This window comes from Phaenicophaeus curvirostris, chromosome 2 (genome assembly GCF_032191515.1).
Source record: "Phaenicophaeus curvirostris isolate KB17595 chromosome 2, BPBGC_Pcur_1.0, whole genome shotgun sequence".
Lineage (NCBI taxonomy): Eukaryota > Metazoa > Chordata > Aves > Cuculiformes > Cuculidae > Phaenicophaeus > Phaenicophaeus curvirostris.
The window spans coordinates 97,664,626-97,680,066 of record NC_091393.1 but is presented as its reverse complement, the minus strand read 5'-3'; the positions used below and the strand labels follow the sequence as shown (position 1 = coordinate 97,680,066).

The following is a 15,441-nucleotide window of genomic DNA, read 5'->3' as shown; positions in this document are numbered from 1 at the left end:
GTTTTGAAGATTTCTTTTCTTAGCAGTTGACCTTCTTCTGAGTTTCCCATGTTGATTATGTGGCATTTATGCTGACCTTAACTAAGTAGAACACTTTCTGAAAAGGAATAAATAGAAATGTTTCTCCATCAGCACTTATGCCAATAAAACATAGACTTAAGAGTTCATAAACATATAGTATCTTTAAATACACATGATTTTAAGAAATTATCTACTTTTTAAAAAGTACACTGGATAATGAATTATATTTATTGAATAGATCGATTTTCACAAATTATTGAAATTTCATGGTATCAAAGCTTCTAGCTAGGAAGAGGTCACCTTGATATTTGCGCTGAATATATTTCAGCCTTGCCTCCACATTTTATCATTCTTGGTGTCTTAAATTTTCTCTTACCTCCACAATTTTTTTAATCTACTTATTTTTATTATTTGCTTTTATGACTCTTACTGTCAACATATTTCACTGGTTTTCTACTTACTAAACAAAATGGTTCTGCCTGAATTTCATCTGTAGTCTTAATTTTGTAACTTTTAATGTATGATCACTGCTCTTTAGGTTACGCTGTATTTATTGCCTGTTTTTGTCACTGTCTACTAAATACATTAATGTCTGTGGATCTCTAAATTACAGGCCTCCTCTCATCCCCTAAAATGTCAGAACTGGTGATGAAACTCTCTACCTCTTTATTTGCAACAAATCTAAATATCCACTTAGTAAATACTAGGAGATAATCATGCACTTCAATCCAATCCTGAATTATCTGCCTATAATTTTCAATGCTTAAGATAGTATTGTCACATTAAGACACATTGGATGCAGTTATTTAAAAGACACTTTGCTTAAAAAAAAAAAAACAAAACAAAAAACCCCCAACAAAACAAACCTGAAAAGAAGCCAAAACCAGACCCACCACCACCAAAACACCCAGACATTCCTATTAAAGCACTATTTGGCTACTCCAGTTCCACCTTCTGTGAGGGTGCTCATCCTGCAGATTCTCTAAGCCCAGCCCATGCCAGGAGTCGCAGCCTCCCCAGGTCTGTCACTCCACATGCTTGCTAATCCATTTCAGTACCAAGGACTGTGGTTGGAAAAAAAAACCCCCACCTTATTTTGAAACTGTTAAAGGCAGTGCATGCCACTTGATTTGAACCAAAGCAAAGGATGCTCACACAAACAGCTAGCAGGTCTGAGTGTGGAGTAACTCCTGGGGGCAGAGACAAGCTCTTTGGGGTAGTAGCATCTTTGCTTATTAGAACTGGACTTGGAAGGCGATTGTTTCCATGCTCTGAACTTGCTTTGTTAAAAGTAGCTTGGGGCTTTTTCCCTTTGTTTACTGAATTTTCAGAAGTACCTCAGTCCTGAATCATCAGTTATTTCCAGTGTGTACTGGGTGGTATTATCCCACCCTTTCATACACAGAATATGAGAAAGGTATGTATGGAATCTGATGGGAGCTGATAGAAAACAAGATCCATATTAAAATTTCAGCACAAGAAATGTCTAGAAGCTCCCACATGCATTGTTTCTTTTGTTGACTTCGCACTCTACTGCGCTCTTATAGCACACTAGCTTTTTCTTCAAATAGTGTTCTAACCAGCTTTGAAACTGTCTATGTAAGCTGGTCTGGTATCCTTAGCATTTTTTTTTTCTCCTTCCTGCTCTTTAAATCAGTACAGAGAAATTTTTCCTAAATTCCTATTGCAGAGAAGGCTTCTTAATTTGAATCAAATTCCCTTCTTGTGGCATTCATGTGAACTCAGATACCTTGCAGTAATCAGTCATTCAGATTATTCAAATATTTTTTGTGTGGCAGAAGTTTAATAATAATCTCCTATTTTCTGAGCAATACAAATCCTCCTTTTTTGACCCTTCTGAATTTTGGCGATCTGTCTTCATTAGATGATACTGTGGATAGTACCCTTTTAATTTCTCTAATCCTAGAATACTTTTAAGTTAAATACTGAGTGCCGGACATATGTTGACTATAACATGGCTTTATTACTATGTATTGCAACATTAGTATAATTTATTTTTATTTATTATTAGCTATTTTAAACAGCAACAGTGACTTTGCTTGTTTTTGGACGTAATTTTAAGTAGTAATGTAACTTCCAATGGCATAACCCTACAAACTTTCAGTCCATTATTCTTTTCCTGTCTCTAGGTGGTTACTGTAAGTTCAGTAGCTTTTACTTGCATAAGCATCAAGCTTTTGCAAAGCTCATGTAAATATGTATAAATTAAACAAGCAAAGATATTGATCCCATTGATTTTTCACTCATCAGTACTGTGAGTTTTCTTGCTTTGTTGTGGAGGTCCTTCTTTAGCAGTTGGCTTACAAAAATCCACTTTGTTTCTTGTGGAATGAGAGATTGTTATTTTTTGTAAATTTAATTAGAAAACGTATGACTAGAACTGCTTGTGAACCTCTCCAAAATAATACTTTATTTTTTTTTCCTTTTTTAAAACAAGCTCTTACGCTTGTTTCACCAGGATAAGAATTCTCATACCTTTATTTTCCATTCTCTTTCACAGTTTTTCTGCATGTTATTGTGACCTCATTTTGGAGTGTTTTAAATTGTGTGTTTTGGTGAAAGAAAAATAGAATAGGCGGAATATTTTATGATGGAGGTATCTTTGGTAGTGTGGTGGCTTGACCTTGTCTGCCAGACACCCACTCAACCACTGTCTTAGTCCTCAGCAGGATGAGGTGGGGGAATAATCGAATCATTTGAATTGGAAGGAACCTTAAAGATTCTAACCCTCCTACTGTAGGCAGGGACACCTTCCACTAGATCAGGTTGCTCAAAGTCTCATCCGACCTGACTTTGAACATGTTAAAGGATGAGCCATCCACAACTTCTCTGGGTAACCTGTGCCAGTGCCTCACCACCTTCATGGTAAAACAATTTCTTCCTACTATCTAATCTAAATCTACCCTCATTCATCTTAAACTGTTGCCCTTCATCCTTTCACTGCACACCCTGATAAAGAACCTCTCCCCAGCTTTCCTGTACGCTCCCTTTAAGCCTTGGAAGGCTGCTATAAGGTCTCCTGAAGCTTTCTCTCCTCTAGTCTACACAAGCCCAACTCTCTCAGCCTGTCCTCGTATGGGAGGTGCTCCAGCCTCCTGATCATCTTCGTGGTCCTCCTCTGGACTTGCTTTAACAGGTCCGTGTCCTTCCCGTGCTGAGGACAATAAGATGAAAAAGCTTGTGCATCAGGGTAAAGACAGGCAGATCACTTGCCAAGTACATCCCAGGCAAAACAGACTTGACTTGGGGAAAATGAGATTAATTAATTTATTGCCAGTAAGAATGGATTTGGTTTATATGAGACAACAGCCATGCCCTGCACCTCTGCTTTCCCAGTCTCGGCATCACCCTGGCACCCTTAAGATCCCACCCAGCCCTGCAAAAGAGGGCCTCTTGGAGCTGTCTCTCACTTCTTTTTCCTCACTCCTGGCTACCAGGTGCTGTTTTGCACTTTCTAAAACTGGCTGTCCCCAAAGTTCCAGTGGTGTTGAGGTGGGGCTGGGCTGTGCTTAGTGGCGGGGCTGCTGCATCCAGCTGGAGCCACATGTGGTGTGGGGCAGCCCTGCCTCTCATCACAGCCCCCCCGACATCGGCAGGCAATTTGAGAGGAAAAACTTAGGCAGAGACAAGGAAATACTATGAAGTTTTCTTTTAATTTAGACACATTATTTGCTGTCTTGTCTGTGATCACTGCAATGGGAGAAGGAGAGTTTATGAAATGCTGTTTTCGGTTTTGAGATGTAAAGCTGGGACAAGCTTTTTTACCCTCAGGGAGAAGCCCTGCAAGGATACCTGAGGTAAAACCTCTATAAAATACACCTGAACTGCTCTGACTTTACTAGATTTTGTCCCATACAGTGAGTATTCCCTCATCCATGAAGTTTTGTGGGGTTTTTACTAGTTTCTGTATCCAGATACGTGAGGAAGACTGGATCATTTGCTGAAATAATCCTGGCCTGAGTCAATACTGCAGTGGTATTTTTCACAATCTGGAGAAGTGCAGCTGTTGTGTTAATGCACACTACTTTGAATGTAATTGTGTATATAAAGAGGACACTTTGATCTGATAAAATTAATGGAAATCACATTAACTAAAGCTGCTCCATAAGTTTGAATCTAACATATTCTTTTTGATTATGTAAAAAGCTCTTTTGAACTGACCCACCTTCTTTTTACATTTCCCCTAATTGAAGATCCTTTATTTTCCTTATTTTGCCTATTGCTTAACAGTCAATGACATTTCTCCATCCAGTAAGTTTTAAATGCTTTTCCATATGCCTGCTGCTAATCTACCTGTGATGTTGTGTTTCCGAGAGGATTAGCTGTGTTTGGTTGCAGTGCGGAGTTGTGGAGATTTGCCTCAAAAGCATCATTTTCCCTGGGTATAGTGTAGGTCATCTCATGCTAAGCATGCACATAAGCTAAATTTAATAAAATGCTGTAATAAACCACCCCTTTTGCTGCCACATGGCCACATTTACAAGGAAATTGAGGTGGGAAGTCAGTTTTCACTTAAAGACTCAGATTGGATATGCCTAGTATTTTTAGGTGGAGGTCTTTAAATCTCACTTGTCTGACAGGTGCTAACAAATTTACATTTAAATTCTCCAGATCAGCTTTCTCTTTGTATTGGGTTGTTGGACAAAAGAAATTTTTTTAGTCTTCATATCCTTCACTGCTTGTTCTAACCAGTTATAGAATAGGCTCCTTTTCAGATACAGGCATTGCTTCTGACTACAGTAATTGTAACTTGCATTGACATTTCTTTCTCCTATATATCAATCTGAATAGTGCTCAAAATGACATGGAAAACATGTTTATTTGGGTTTTTTTCCTCCTGAAGAATAGCCTTTTGCAAAGTGAAATCTTTTTACTTTAAAGCTGGATTTGCCAGTGTTGGTCTAACCAGAAATGTTGACATTTTTTAATCCTTCCTAAACATTAGGAATTTCCATTACCTACTAGAGCAGAACACATTTGCTTATATAATCGTTAAAAAAAAAAAATCACACTGACAACTTGTCAGAGTACCTGCTGAATATACTATTTTTAAAAAAGTGTTAATAAGACTTAAAGTTCATATCAACACTAAATTAGATTTGAAATTGTGGGATTGGAAGTGCCATTAACTAGTTATTTAATTTCCTTTTTGATTGAAGTATGCAAGACTCAGTAAATGCAGAATTGTGAGTGAAATGCAAATTAGAGAAATTAGCAGAAATCATGTTTTTCAAAAATACTTGTTTGACAGTTAATGCTGTGACCTTTTTATACACTGAAGAACCCGATGAAATCTGGGATATTTTATTGATCAACTAATATTGTTGGGTTTAAAAGGCAACTGATGCTAGGGGCTGCCTCTCAGTCAAGAGAAACATTGCAATAAGGGGGTGCTAACACAGGTATGTATAATTAGGATGTGAGCGAGTCCTTAAAAATAGAAAGAAGCTGGAAGAAGAGTCAAGGTTTTCAAGAGTTTATGGTGTTTTTGTATTTTACCCATTAATCATGTGTTCTATATACTGTAGCATACTAGGATGTGCTAAGAGCATTGGAAGTATGAGATACATGGTTGTAACCAGTCAGGTTTCCTGAAATCAGAGTTTTAAATTTCAGGTTTTCCTTATGCTTGCCTATAATCCAATCCCTAAAACTCCATTATGTTTCCCCTTTTGTGTATATTGCTGTGATCTCAGGTATTGCTTGTGATCAGAACAAGCAAAAAGAGTGTTCAGTGCAGTGGGAGGAAGTTTGAATATCTGCTGGTGGCTTCCATGTAGTTTTTATTCACAAAGTTGCTGCAGTACAGCCTTAACTGAAGTCATGCATCTAGAGCAGATTGGCTAGTTGCTGATACATACACTATCATAAAATCAATCTAAGGCACACTGTGACCCTTGCTGGACCAAAGAAGGATATGTATTTTTGGATGGAACACACCTCTTACCAGGCAAATGACTTTTACAGAAATGAAGCAGCATCTAGGCAAGGAGGAAAAAATGCTTTCTCTTAAAAAATTAATGCATAAAATGTTGAGATAGTGTGATGATGTGTCAAGTCAAAAATCCTGCACAAGCACTTGTTTTAGCAGCATTCACGTAGTGGAGGTTGGAGTAGTATGAAATCCCCTATTGTATAGTGAAAAATTGAAACCATTAGGCTTACAAAATAAAATGCACCCCCTCTCTGTTTGTGCAAAATGTACTGGCATTTCTGAACTTCAGATTATGTGGAAATATTTCAGTTTTGAGCTGTTGTAGGTTTTCTGACTACAGTAGCTGCTGGCCTGTGTGACCTTTTAGTACGGTTTATCACAGCCTGAGACAAGGATGGGGGGAAAAAAAATCCACAATGTGAATGATATAGATTAAATACGCCTCACACAGCATCTTGCTTTTTCACCCAACCTACCCTATAACTTTTTTTCCATATATGTCTTTTGGTGAAAAAGATAAAAGAATCTTTGTTCCCCCCTTTTTTTTTTTTTCCCCTCTAGGAGAGATTATATGTAGTTTCAGCTGATTTTCTTTATGTGCTCTTAGGAAATCTTTGATTTCCCTTAGAGAGAAGATAAGAACTGTGCTTCAGTAGAAATAATGTCAGATTATTTTGTTTGTTCTTGTATGCGTATGGCCTTCACCAAGTACTCTGTTGGTTTTAGATAATCCAGCTAGGTCCTTGGGTTGCATCTGTCAGAGCAATTGAATGTGGTGGAAGTGATTTAAAGGATAGAGCTGGGCTGGCAATGCTGGCTGTTTTCTTTATGTGACATTGCATTTTTTCCATTGCCTATGTATGTTTTATTCCTCTGAAGTTTTTCGTACTTTTTATACTGTCATCTTCTTTCATTTTGCTCTAATAGCTTGTCTTCCCTCATGTCCCTCATATACATGTGTATTCCCCATGTCCTTGTACTTGTAACTCCTCTTACAATGTGCTGCCTGTTCTAGTTGAAACACTGAGAACTCCAGCAAAGCAAACAGCCCTGAAATTGCCTCTGCAAGATTCAGCCCTCCTCCCCCAAACCATGCAAGAGGTCCTTCCTTCTGTCCTCTTCCTCCACCCCAACGAGCTGTACTTCAATGCACTTTCCAGGCTCCCACTGTCTGCACAAAGATCCTGTCAGCAAGGAGAAGAGCAAGTCTCTCATAGCAATTTCTGATGCTTCTCCCCCTGCCGAGCCAGTAGTGGCAGATGTATTAATAGGCATCAGGGACTCCAGCAAGGAGATGCACGTTGAGAACATCTCAACTTCAGATGAGCCTTCAATTAAAGTTTGCAATCAATTGTAAGATTTATTTCCATTGGGAAGCAGTCTCTGCGAGATCCAGAGTAGGTACTTTATTCCTGTTGCTGAACAGCAGATGTCTAGATGCTTAGGCTTCCCTCAGTGCTTCGGGGCACTGTGTGTTAAGGAGGGCCTGGAATAGTGTCAGTAAAGGTCAAGCATCACTGCATAGGACTACATTTTTTTATAACTACCAATTTCAGTTGGATTTCAGAGTATGTGGGTGTGGGGAGTGCTGTTTATTTGTTTTTACGTCTTGCAGCATTAGCAAGGTGTTTCAGAAAGGTAAGATTGAATCCCTACTCATTGCTTCGATAGAGAACAAGGCATTTTTATTTAAATCAATGGATAGAATAAATGTTTAACCTTGTTGGAATTGTAACTACAATGAAGCCAATATCCCATTGCTGTTCAATTCAGTGTATGATGGGAGATTTCACAGCTGACTAGTGCTTTACACTTTGTTTCAAATTACTTTCCCTGTATTATGTTGCCACCCTAAAAAAAAAACCAACTTGCATGCTATATATGGATAAATAGATTAAATTCTTTGCATTAAGGAGCTCATGTATACTTTGAAACCTCTTTCAATTAACATTTTTCTGTACAACAGTTGTTTCTGAAATAGCAGTTCTGGATGTAGTGTATAGTGTGTTTTAAGAAGAATCATGTACTTGAGCTCATGAAGAGCTGCATATGTGTGTCTAAACAGTTACGTAATTTACACAAACATCACATATACATTCTCATAGGTAGATTTTATAATTATGAAACTGCCTGTGTAAGTGTACTTTCAGTTGTATTTGCATTATATATTCTTACTTTTACTGTATGAGAATGCTAATTACCAGGGTAGTGAGATCTTTTCCCTTTCTGTGTTGTGGTGAGATCTTTCTGCTGTTTTCCCTATAATGCTCAGCTTGAAGCCTTAATATTCTACAAAATCATTATAAATGCCCTGACAGTCAGAAAAGCTCCATCACATCACACAGTAAACAGCACAGCTACAAAGCAGTTTGCTTGCCAGAGAGTCTCTTAGTATTGCTGCTACATTTTTTCAGAAGACTTGGAGAACTCATTTATCCATGATGTGGTCCCCCTACAAGCATAATCCCTATAAATACTGGAAAAAGAATGAAACCAGTATCTTGACTTCTAATAAAAATGTACTGACTGCTTCAGAAAAGTGAATTTCTTGCAAATACGCAGCACTCCTGCAGAATCCCAGCATAATACCTATTGCAGTAAGGTACTTGTAGGGGAACTCCATTCCTCTTCAGCAGCCCAAGTGCATTTTCAGTAAAACTTTTTTTTTCCTTTCTCCCAGTGTTAATAAATACCAAAGAGCACAATAAAATTGAAATTCTTTAGGGGAATCCTATATGAGCCTCTCTCTGCTCGTATGACCTAATTAATTATAGTATAAGCCTACATTCAACTGACACTTTCAATATAGATGTCAGGTATTCCTCCGCTGATATCCATGTTGTAGAGTGTGAATTGGAGCATGGTATGATGATGTGTGTTTCATAGAAATGGCAATGACTTGGTTTTTATTGCATTATACTTAGCTTCTTGTAATTGACCTCTCTTGCTGACTGGAAAAGAAACCACTGTTGGTCAGTGCAGCAATGAGCACATGCTGAGCATCTTTTCTTACAAGAAGAGGTTGAGCCAACCCTCTTGTCAAGAGAGCCAGTGCATCTCAGCTTGCAAATTGTCGTGGTTTTACTGACTTGCATGAAGTTTATAAGGTGCCTTAGTGCCAGCATTGACATTGGTTGTTCTAATCTGGGATTACTGAGTTACTCAGTGCACTTCTTTGAATGAAGGTACTTGTACCTTGAATGAAGGCGCTCTGTCATTTCAGTACTCTACTGCTTTGTGTCATTGTATCGTGGCAGAGATATTCTGTTTCTTGCATTAGTTGATAGATGCTTATTTTGGCTTTCTTTATTAACTATCTTCTACCAGCTGCCTCTTTATCATGTCAGTAGTTGAATACAGTTGGCAATCACTCTTTAGGAACTGTATGTATTTTTCTATCAGTGCTGATTTTTTCCAGTGAAGGAAATTGAAAAGACATGTTCCTTGCTTGAGAGGAATTGAGAGGTATATAACGATTCCTTCAGAAGAATATTTTGTTTAAGAATTTTGAAAATTTCTCATTTTCCTTTGACATTTTATATGCATGCTAATCAATTACTCTGGTGTGGTCTCTAAGGGATGCAGTGAATATGGGCAGCTTTGTTTCTTGGAGTAACTGGGGTAACAGTAAGGTTACTGGCTTTTTACAGTACTTCATTCCGCTGTCTTTCTGAGACTTTTTGAATGGACAGAAAATAAGGTTTTATCTGGCTGAATGAGTTCAATAAGGCAAGGTAGGTTATTTAGCAGAAGATTCATAGCTCTTCTGCTTAGTCTTCAATGCAGCTGATGCAAATGAGAGCACTTCCTTTTCAGGTGCGAGTGTCCACAGAAATGATTAAGGTGGCAACTTGTCACCTTATTTATCCAATCACCACATGACCATGGTTATTAAAAAAAAAAGGGATGGGGGAGGAGGTAAGCTCAACAATAGCAAGGACCTAAGCTTACTGGTAGAATACTACAGTGTGTGCATCCAGAAAGGCCAGATTCACCATGGTAATGGGAATCAGCCTAGGATGAGTGAATTCATTTTGACTACTATAATATATCTTTGACAAGATGATTATATGGGATCAGTTGCAAGATTATACTGCTAGTTTCACAACTGAAGGACAAGTGAATGTATTGAGTAACCCCACTTCAGGTCTGCATGGCTGTGAATGTCATTTGTTTCTTTTTATTGTCATAACGTGATAAGGCTGAAATGTTATGATTAGTGTGTTGTCAATAGCTAGCGTTTACCCACATGACCGTTATGACACTGTTATTCATGTATCTGTTGTGATTCAGAAAGCATTTTTAGCTCCAGTAATAATACTGGGTTTCAGAATGTATATGGAATAAATTCTTAGTGCCTTTTTTTCCCCTTTTCCTTTTTTTTATATAACAAAACCTAGGATTTTTATTTTCAACACCATCTGCTGCTACTGATTCCCACATAGCAAATAGTTGATATACGGTGGAAAGACTCTGTCGTACTGACTGCATATGGGGTCTTCAGTACAGTTGCACAGTGTCAAAATGTGACTGTTGAGCAACTATTTGAGGAGCTTCCTTTATGTATTATTAAACATCGCTGACAAACATATAAACTAAATAAATGGAAGTTATTATGATTTGATAGTCTTGTTGATTAAACAATGGAACTTGAATCTGATTTTAGAAAACTGGAGCAGTCTGTGAGCTATTGCATCTTGATATATGCAGAAACATGCCTATGTAGATATTTTTCTGAGAAAGTGTGAGAAACTTGTAATGAGTATTTGTGTTGATGTGCGTTTGGTTCTTTTCATGATTCACTTCAAAATTAAACCATCAAAAGCTGGCAAATAAGAATATTAAGATTATGATGAGCCTTTCAGAAACCATAGAGAAGGGAACAGTCTTAAACAACAACAAAAAAAAAAACAAAAAAACCAAACCTGTCTAGAACTTAGGCTGTGCTAACAGAAAACAATGCAGGCCCTTTTTTCTTCCAAGATGAGCTGATTTATGGAAAACATTAGCAATCTCAGTTAAACTGACAAATTTTAAAACTTACCTGTCCAGCTACTGAAATGATTTTCTGGATTGATGTTTACTTGTTAGTATGATAGCCTAACTGATATAAACTTATCATCATCTTCAGCACTATCATATTGAAGTTTGATTACTTAGTACTTACCTTTTAAGGGGCTTTTCATAGGGAGGTGGCATTACCTGATTTGTTGTTGGATATTTTTAATAAGATGCAGCATTGGGTTGAGTGCAGTAGAAGAGACAGTTAAAGTGACCAGTATCTCCATACAATTTGAGAGTCCTTTAAATAGATTTGTGTTAATTTTATCTCGTAAAATCCTTCTTCCACTGTTATTCATTGAAGAACTTCCAATATACGTTTTTCAGATACTGCACAGGCAATTTAGGCATACGGTAACAGACACTCACAATAGCGTGGATGTTTCTCTGCTAAATCCCCCAAGCACAAAAGGCAAAGCAGTCACTTTAGAGTGTCTAACTGCAGATAATTCATTGCATATTTTCCATACATTGATGAAACAGGGGGACTTCACATTCTTGTCAGTTGCTTTCCAGGGAATAAATACAAAATATAAGGGGAACTTCAATGTGTTTCTCTATAATTACTATCTTTCTCAGTTTTCCTCCACATTCTCCTCCTCTTAAACAGTATATTTATTTAATATCAAATATTTCAAATTAATTCTACCAGATGTTATCATACCTTCCATGTAAAATCGTGGTCATGTTGACTGGGAGAACTCCCGCAGTGTTCATCTAGTTTCAGCACCCATTTCTCAGGTCTGTGTTAGTTTCCAGGAACAATGTGGTAAAGTCCTGGAAAAAGGTATAGAACTTGTAAGTTTGAAGACCTGTTAAAGCTTTCATAGGCTGTCACGGTGGGTAATATCTGTGCAAGAACATAGCAAAAGCAGTAGAGTTTAGATTCAGCAATATACCTGATGGTAGTAGGATGGGGGGGTTGTAGTGGAGAGTTTGAATGCATAGCCTTCATCTTAGAGGGTGAGTGTAGTAGTATATGCATCTATTAACAACATGCAAAGAGGAGGAGAGGAAGTTTCTAAGTTTGACTGTAGCCTGAGTGATGCTGGTACCCAAATCAGCGTTAAATCTGTCAGTCACTTTTCTAGGGGTGTATACAAAGGCAGCTGTCTTGTCTAGAGCAATGTTTCAGCTGTGAAGCAATTGGGCAAAGATGTGAGATCTTTCATAACAGTTTCCAAGCAAATTGCAAAGATTTTTGATTAACAAGTATTTCAGGAAATACAGCTGTGCTGCACCCTTTTCCCATAAGGCCAGAGGGACAGGAATTTGGAGATGGTCAACACTGACATACTTCCACAGTTGGTAGTATTGAACAAACAGAGCAAAGCTCAGCTGTGGCCACACATGCACATCAGATCTCTCCTTCACACCCACTGTATCTTTCAAACCATGAAGGACTTTCTGCACACCCTTGTTCCTCCTGGTTTATCAGGCTTGCAGCCACTGTGGCATCAGCTGTTATTCATGAATAATACTGTACTTTAAAGGGAGGCCCCTGAAGTGAGAGAGGCACAAGAGACAGCTGCTTGCTTCTAGGATTTGCAGAGTGGACATAGAGAAGTAGAGCAGTAGGAAGGGATGGGAGTAGATCCCAGTAATAGATGGTGAGATGTGATTAGTGAGCATGGCAAAATGCAGAGGGCTGCAGTAAAATTCCCATTTGTTGAAGCAGCTCTTCAGGAACTGCTCTATTTCTGTGGTAAAGTGGGATTTGTTACCAAAATGTCAGCTTTGCCACTGGAGAATGTAGGAAGCCCAGGCCACGTTAGAGGCCTGTGGGAGTAGGTATGTGCTTCACCCCCACACCTATCCATGATGTACAGCCTGCCAACCTTCCCTTCTTCTCCAGCCAAATAAACCCAGTGAAGTCCTACGGCAGCACCGCTTGCCTGTGCCTTACGCCTAATGCTTCTTTGCCTTTTTGTGCCCTTGTCCTTTTCAGTATTCTGGAGGAGCACTCACTGCAGTAACATGGGCCAGTGTCACTCTTATTACTTCACCTGTTTTATCTTTTGTGAAATTGAGCCTTTAGCCAGAATTGCCTGAGCTGCTGCTCCAGCAGTCGGTTAACTGTGAGGCTCCTCGAGCTCATTTCTCTCAAGTAATTTGATTCCCACGTGCTCACTGAGATTGCTTTTTTGCTGAAAGGAAAGTGGGGAAGGGGGGATGGGTGTGTGTATGGGAGCAGACCAAAAATGTTATGGCAGACAAATGCAGTTTAGAGATTAAAAATAACACAAAAACATGTTTAAAAAGATCCCACCTCACTTTCTCTTCCTTTAACCCAGTCCTGTAAACCAAAGCGTTTTTCTGCTCAAGAGCCAGAGACACAAGGCCTTTTGTGCTGGTGCAGGGTATGGAACAGGATGCTAAATTCCATCCTGCTTCTGCACAAAGCCAACAAGGTAATCCTTTTACTAAAATTACCAGAAATGTGTGTAAAATACTAATTATTTGGGGGGTGGGGGTGGGTGGGTGGAGTGGGGGTAACTAGTCATAAAATGCTTCTATGGATTTCAAGATATTTTCTGAAATCATACACAGAATTCAAGGCTTTTCATTTTCGTTGCTGAATTACTTTTTTACACTGTGATCACTTAGGAGTAATTGAATACCAGTTTGCTAGATAAGCTTCTATTTAAGATTGGTTAGTATGGCAGAGGTTTTCTAAATAATGTATAATTGATGGAGAGATTCTATAAAATTGCCAGTGCTTTATCACAGTTTTGGGCAAATACCCTGCTGCAAGGGAGTTAAAAACAAGCCTGGAAAGTGAATCTTGCTGGAGGGAGAATTGTTCTGAAAATAAACCATTCAGTACATAAACAATGATGTATCAGTTATCTGAAATAAGTATTTCTCCCTCTGCATGGCACTCATTCTATGTCCAGTTGAATCTACCGCACTCAGTACAGAATTTCTGTGTCACAAAGTCCAGGTTTGTTAGATAGGATATTACTAATTTAAGCAGATGGTCTGTTATTTTATATGATGAAAATGAGGCTGTTGGAAGTCCCTGCTTTGGGTTTCATTACTGTTCGTTAGTTTGTGTCATAAGACATATGCCTTGATGAGATCAGCAACATTATTAAATGTCATAAGAATATTTTTTCCCAGTGGCAATGGAAGTATCCACAGTAGCACTTGTAGGATCTTGGCTAATTTTCTATCTTGAACCTGGAAAAAAAGATTTCAAAAAATTTAAAAATATGCTGTATTGAGAGATGTGTGCAAAGAAGCACGTGCTAAATGTCAGTATATCTCAAACATTGGCTGTTTTACTTGCTACTCCTGCTAGATAGTTGTAATCTATCACTTTGAAACTGTACACGTATTGCTGGACAAAATCCTTGCAGAGTCCAGTTACAGGGAGTAATGTTTTGGGGATCTGACTCAAAAAGGGTGGAGGGGTTTTGTTTGGTTTTGTGGTTTTTTTTTTTTTTTTCCCTAACCTAGCAGTACCTAAGTTCTAAGAAAGGGTTAAGAAGGTACAAGATTGGAGGATAATGTGCTAGATCAAAACGCTGGACACAACTACTAATTTTTGCAGTGTCTGCATTTCGATTTATGGTATGACGGGTGATATATGATGTGCAAAGGTTTATATGTATGTAGCTGTATGCCAAATTTCTTGACACTCTCTTGCCCCATTGCTTACTGTTCCTACATCTCTACCTCTTCCAAAGGCTGCTCTGTTAATCTAACCTACTGAGAGCTATTCATACAGTTTATGGATTTTTATTTTTAAATCCTCACAAAAATAATTTGCTTCCTTCAAGTTAGGAATTTAAAGTAAAATTAAATTAAGGCTGCCTAAGTAATGAAAGCATCTTTAGATTTGATAGATAGAGACCATCAAAGCAAAAAGTCTGTATCCCTGGAAAGATTTCTAATATTGTTTAGTGCTGTGGGGAGTTACTGTTGCTAGTATATCATGCAGTATCAGGCCTTAAATTCATACGCTTGCACTTCACAAATCCCTCAATTTCCAGAGTTATTCATTACGGTTTATGTCATAAATTAAAAGATTCCTAACTTAAACGTTTCTATCCTTTATTGACCTATGGCATTGGGGTCATAGTATTGTATAGTTTTGCTGATAGATGGATTAAAGAAAGAAAGCGTTAAGAAAGCCTCTGTGCCTTAAAAAACACCTGAATGTTCCTTGCATGCCATGAAAAGTAAGCCTAGTATTTGTTACAGTCATATATGGTGAATAGGTATGGTTGGACTCAGTGGTCTCAAAGGTCTTTTCCAACCTAACGATTCTGTATCCGTTGTATTGTTCCCTGCCTAGTATGACGCACATATAGCACTCTATTGTTTCTACTCCTTTTGAGCTGTGGAGTTTCCTAACTAGAGTTTGAAAAAAAAAAAAAAAATCGTTAAAACATCAT

At 38.2% G+C, this 15,441-nt stretch overlaps 1 protein-coding gene across 1 annotated transcript in view; it reads left to right on the top strand.

Moving 5' to 3' along the window:
• The window catches only part of MACROD2 (mono-ADP ribosylhydrolase 2), an 890,479-nt gene that overhangs the window by 605,667 nt on the left and 269,371 nt on the right, over positions 1-15,441 (top strand).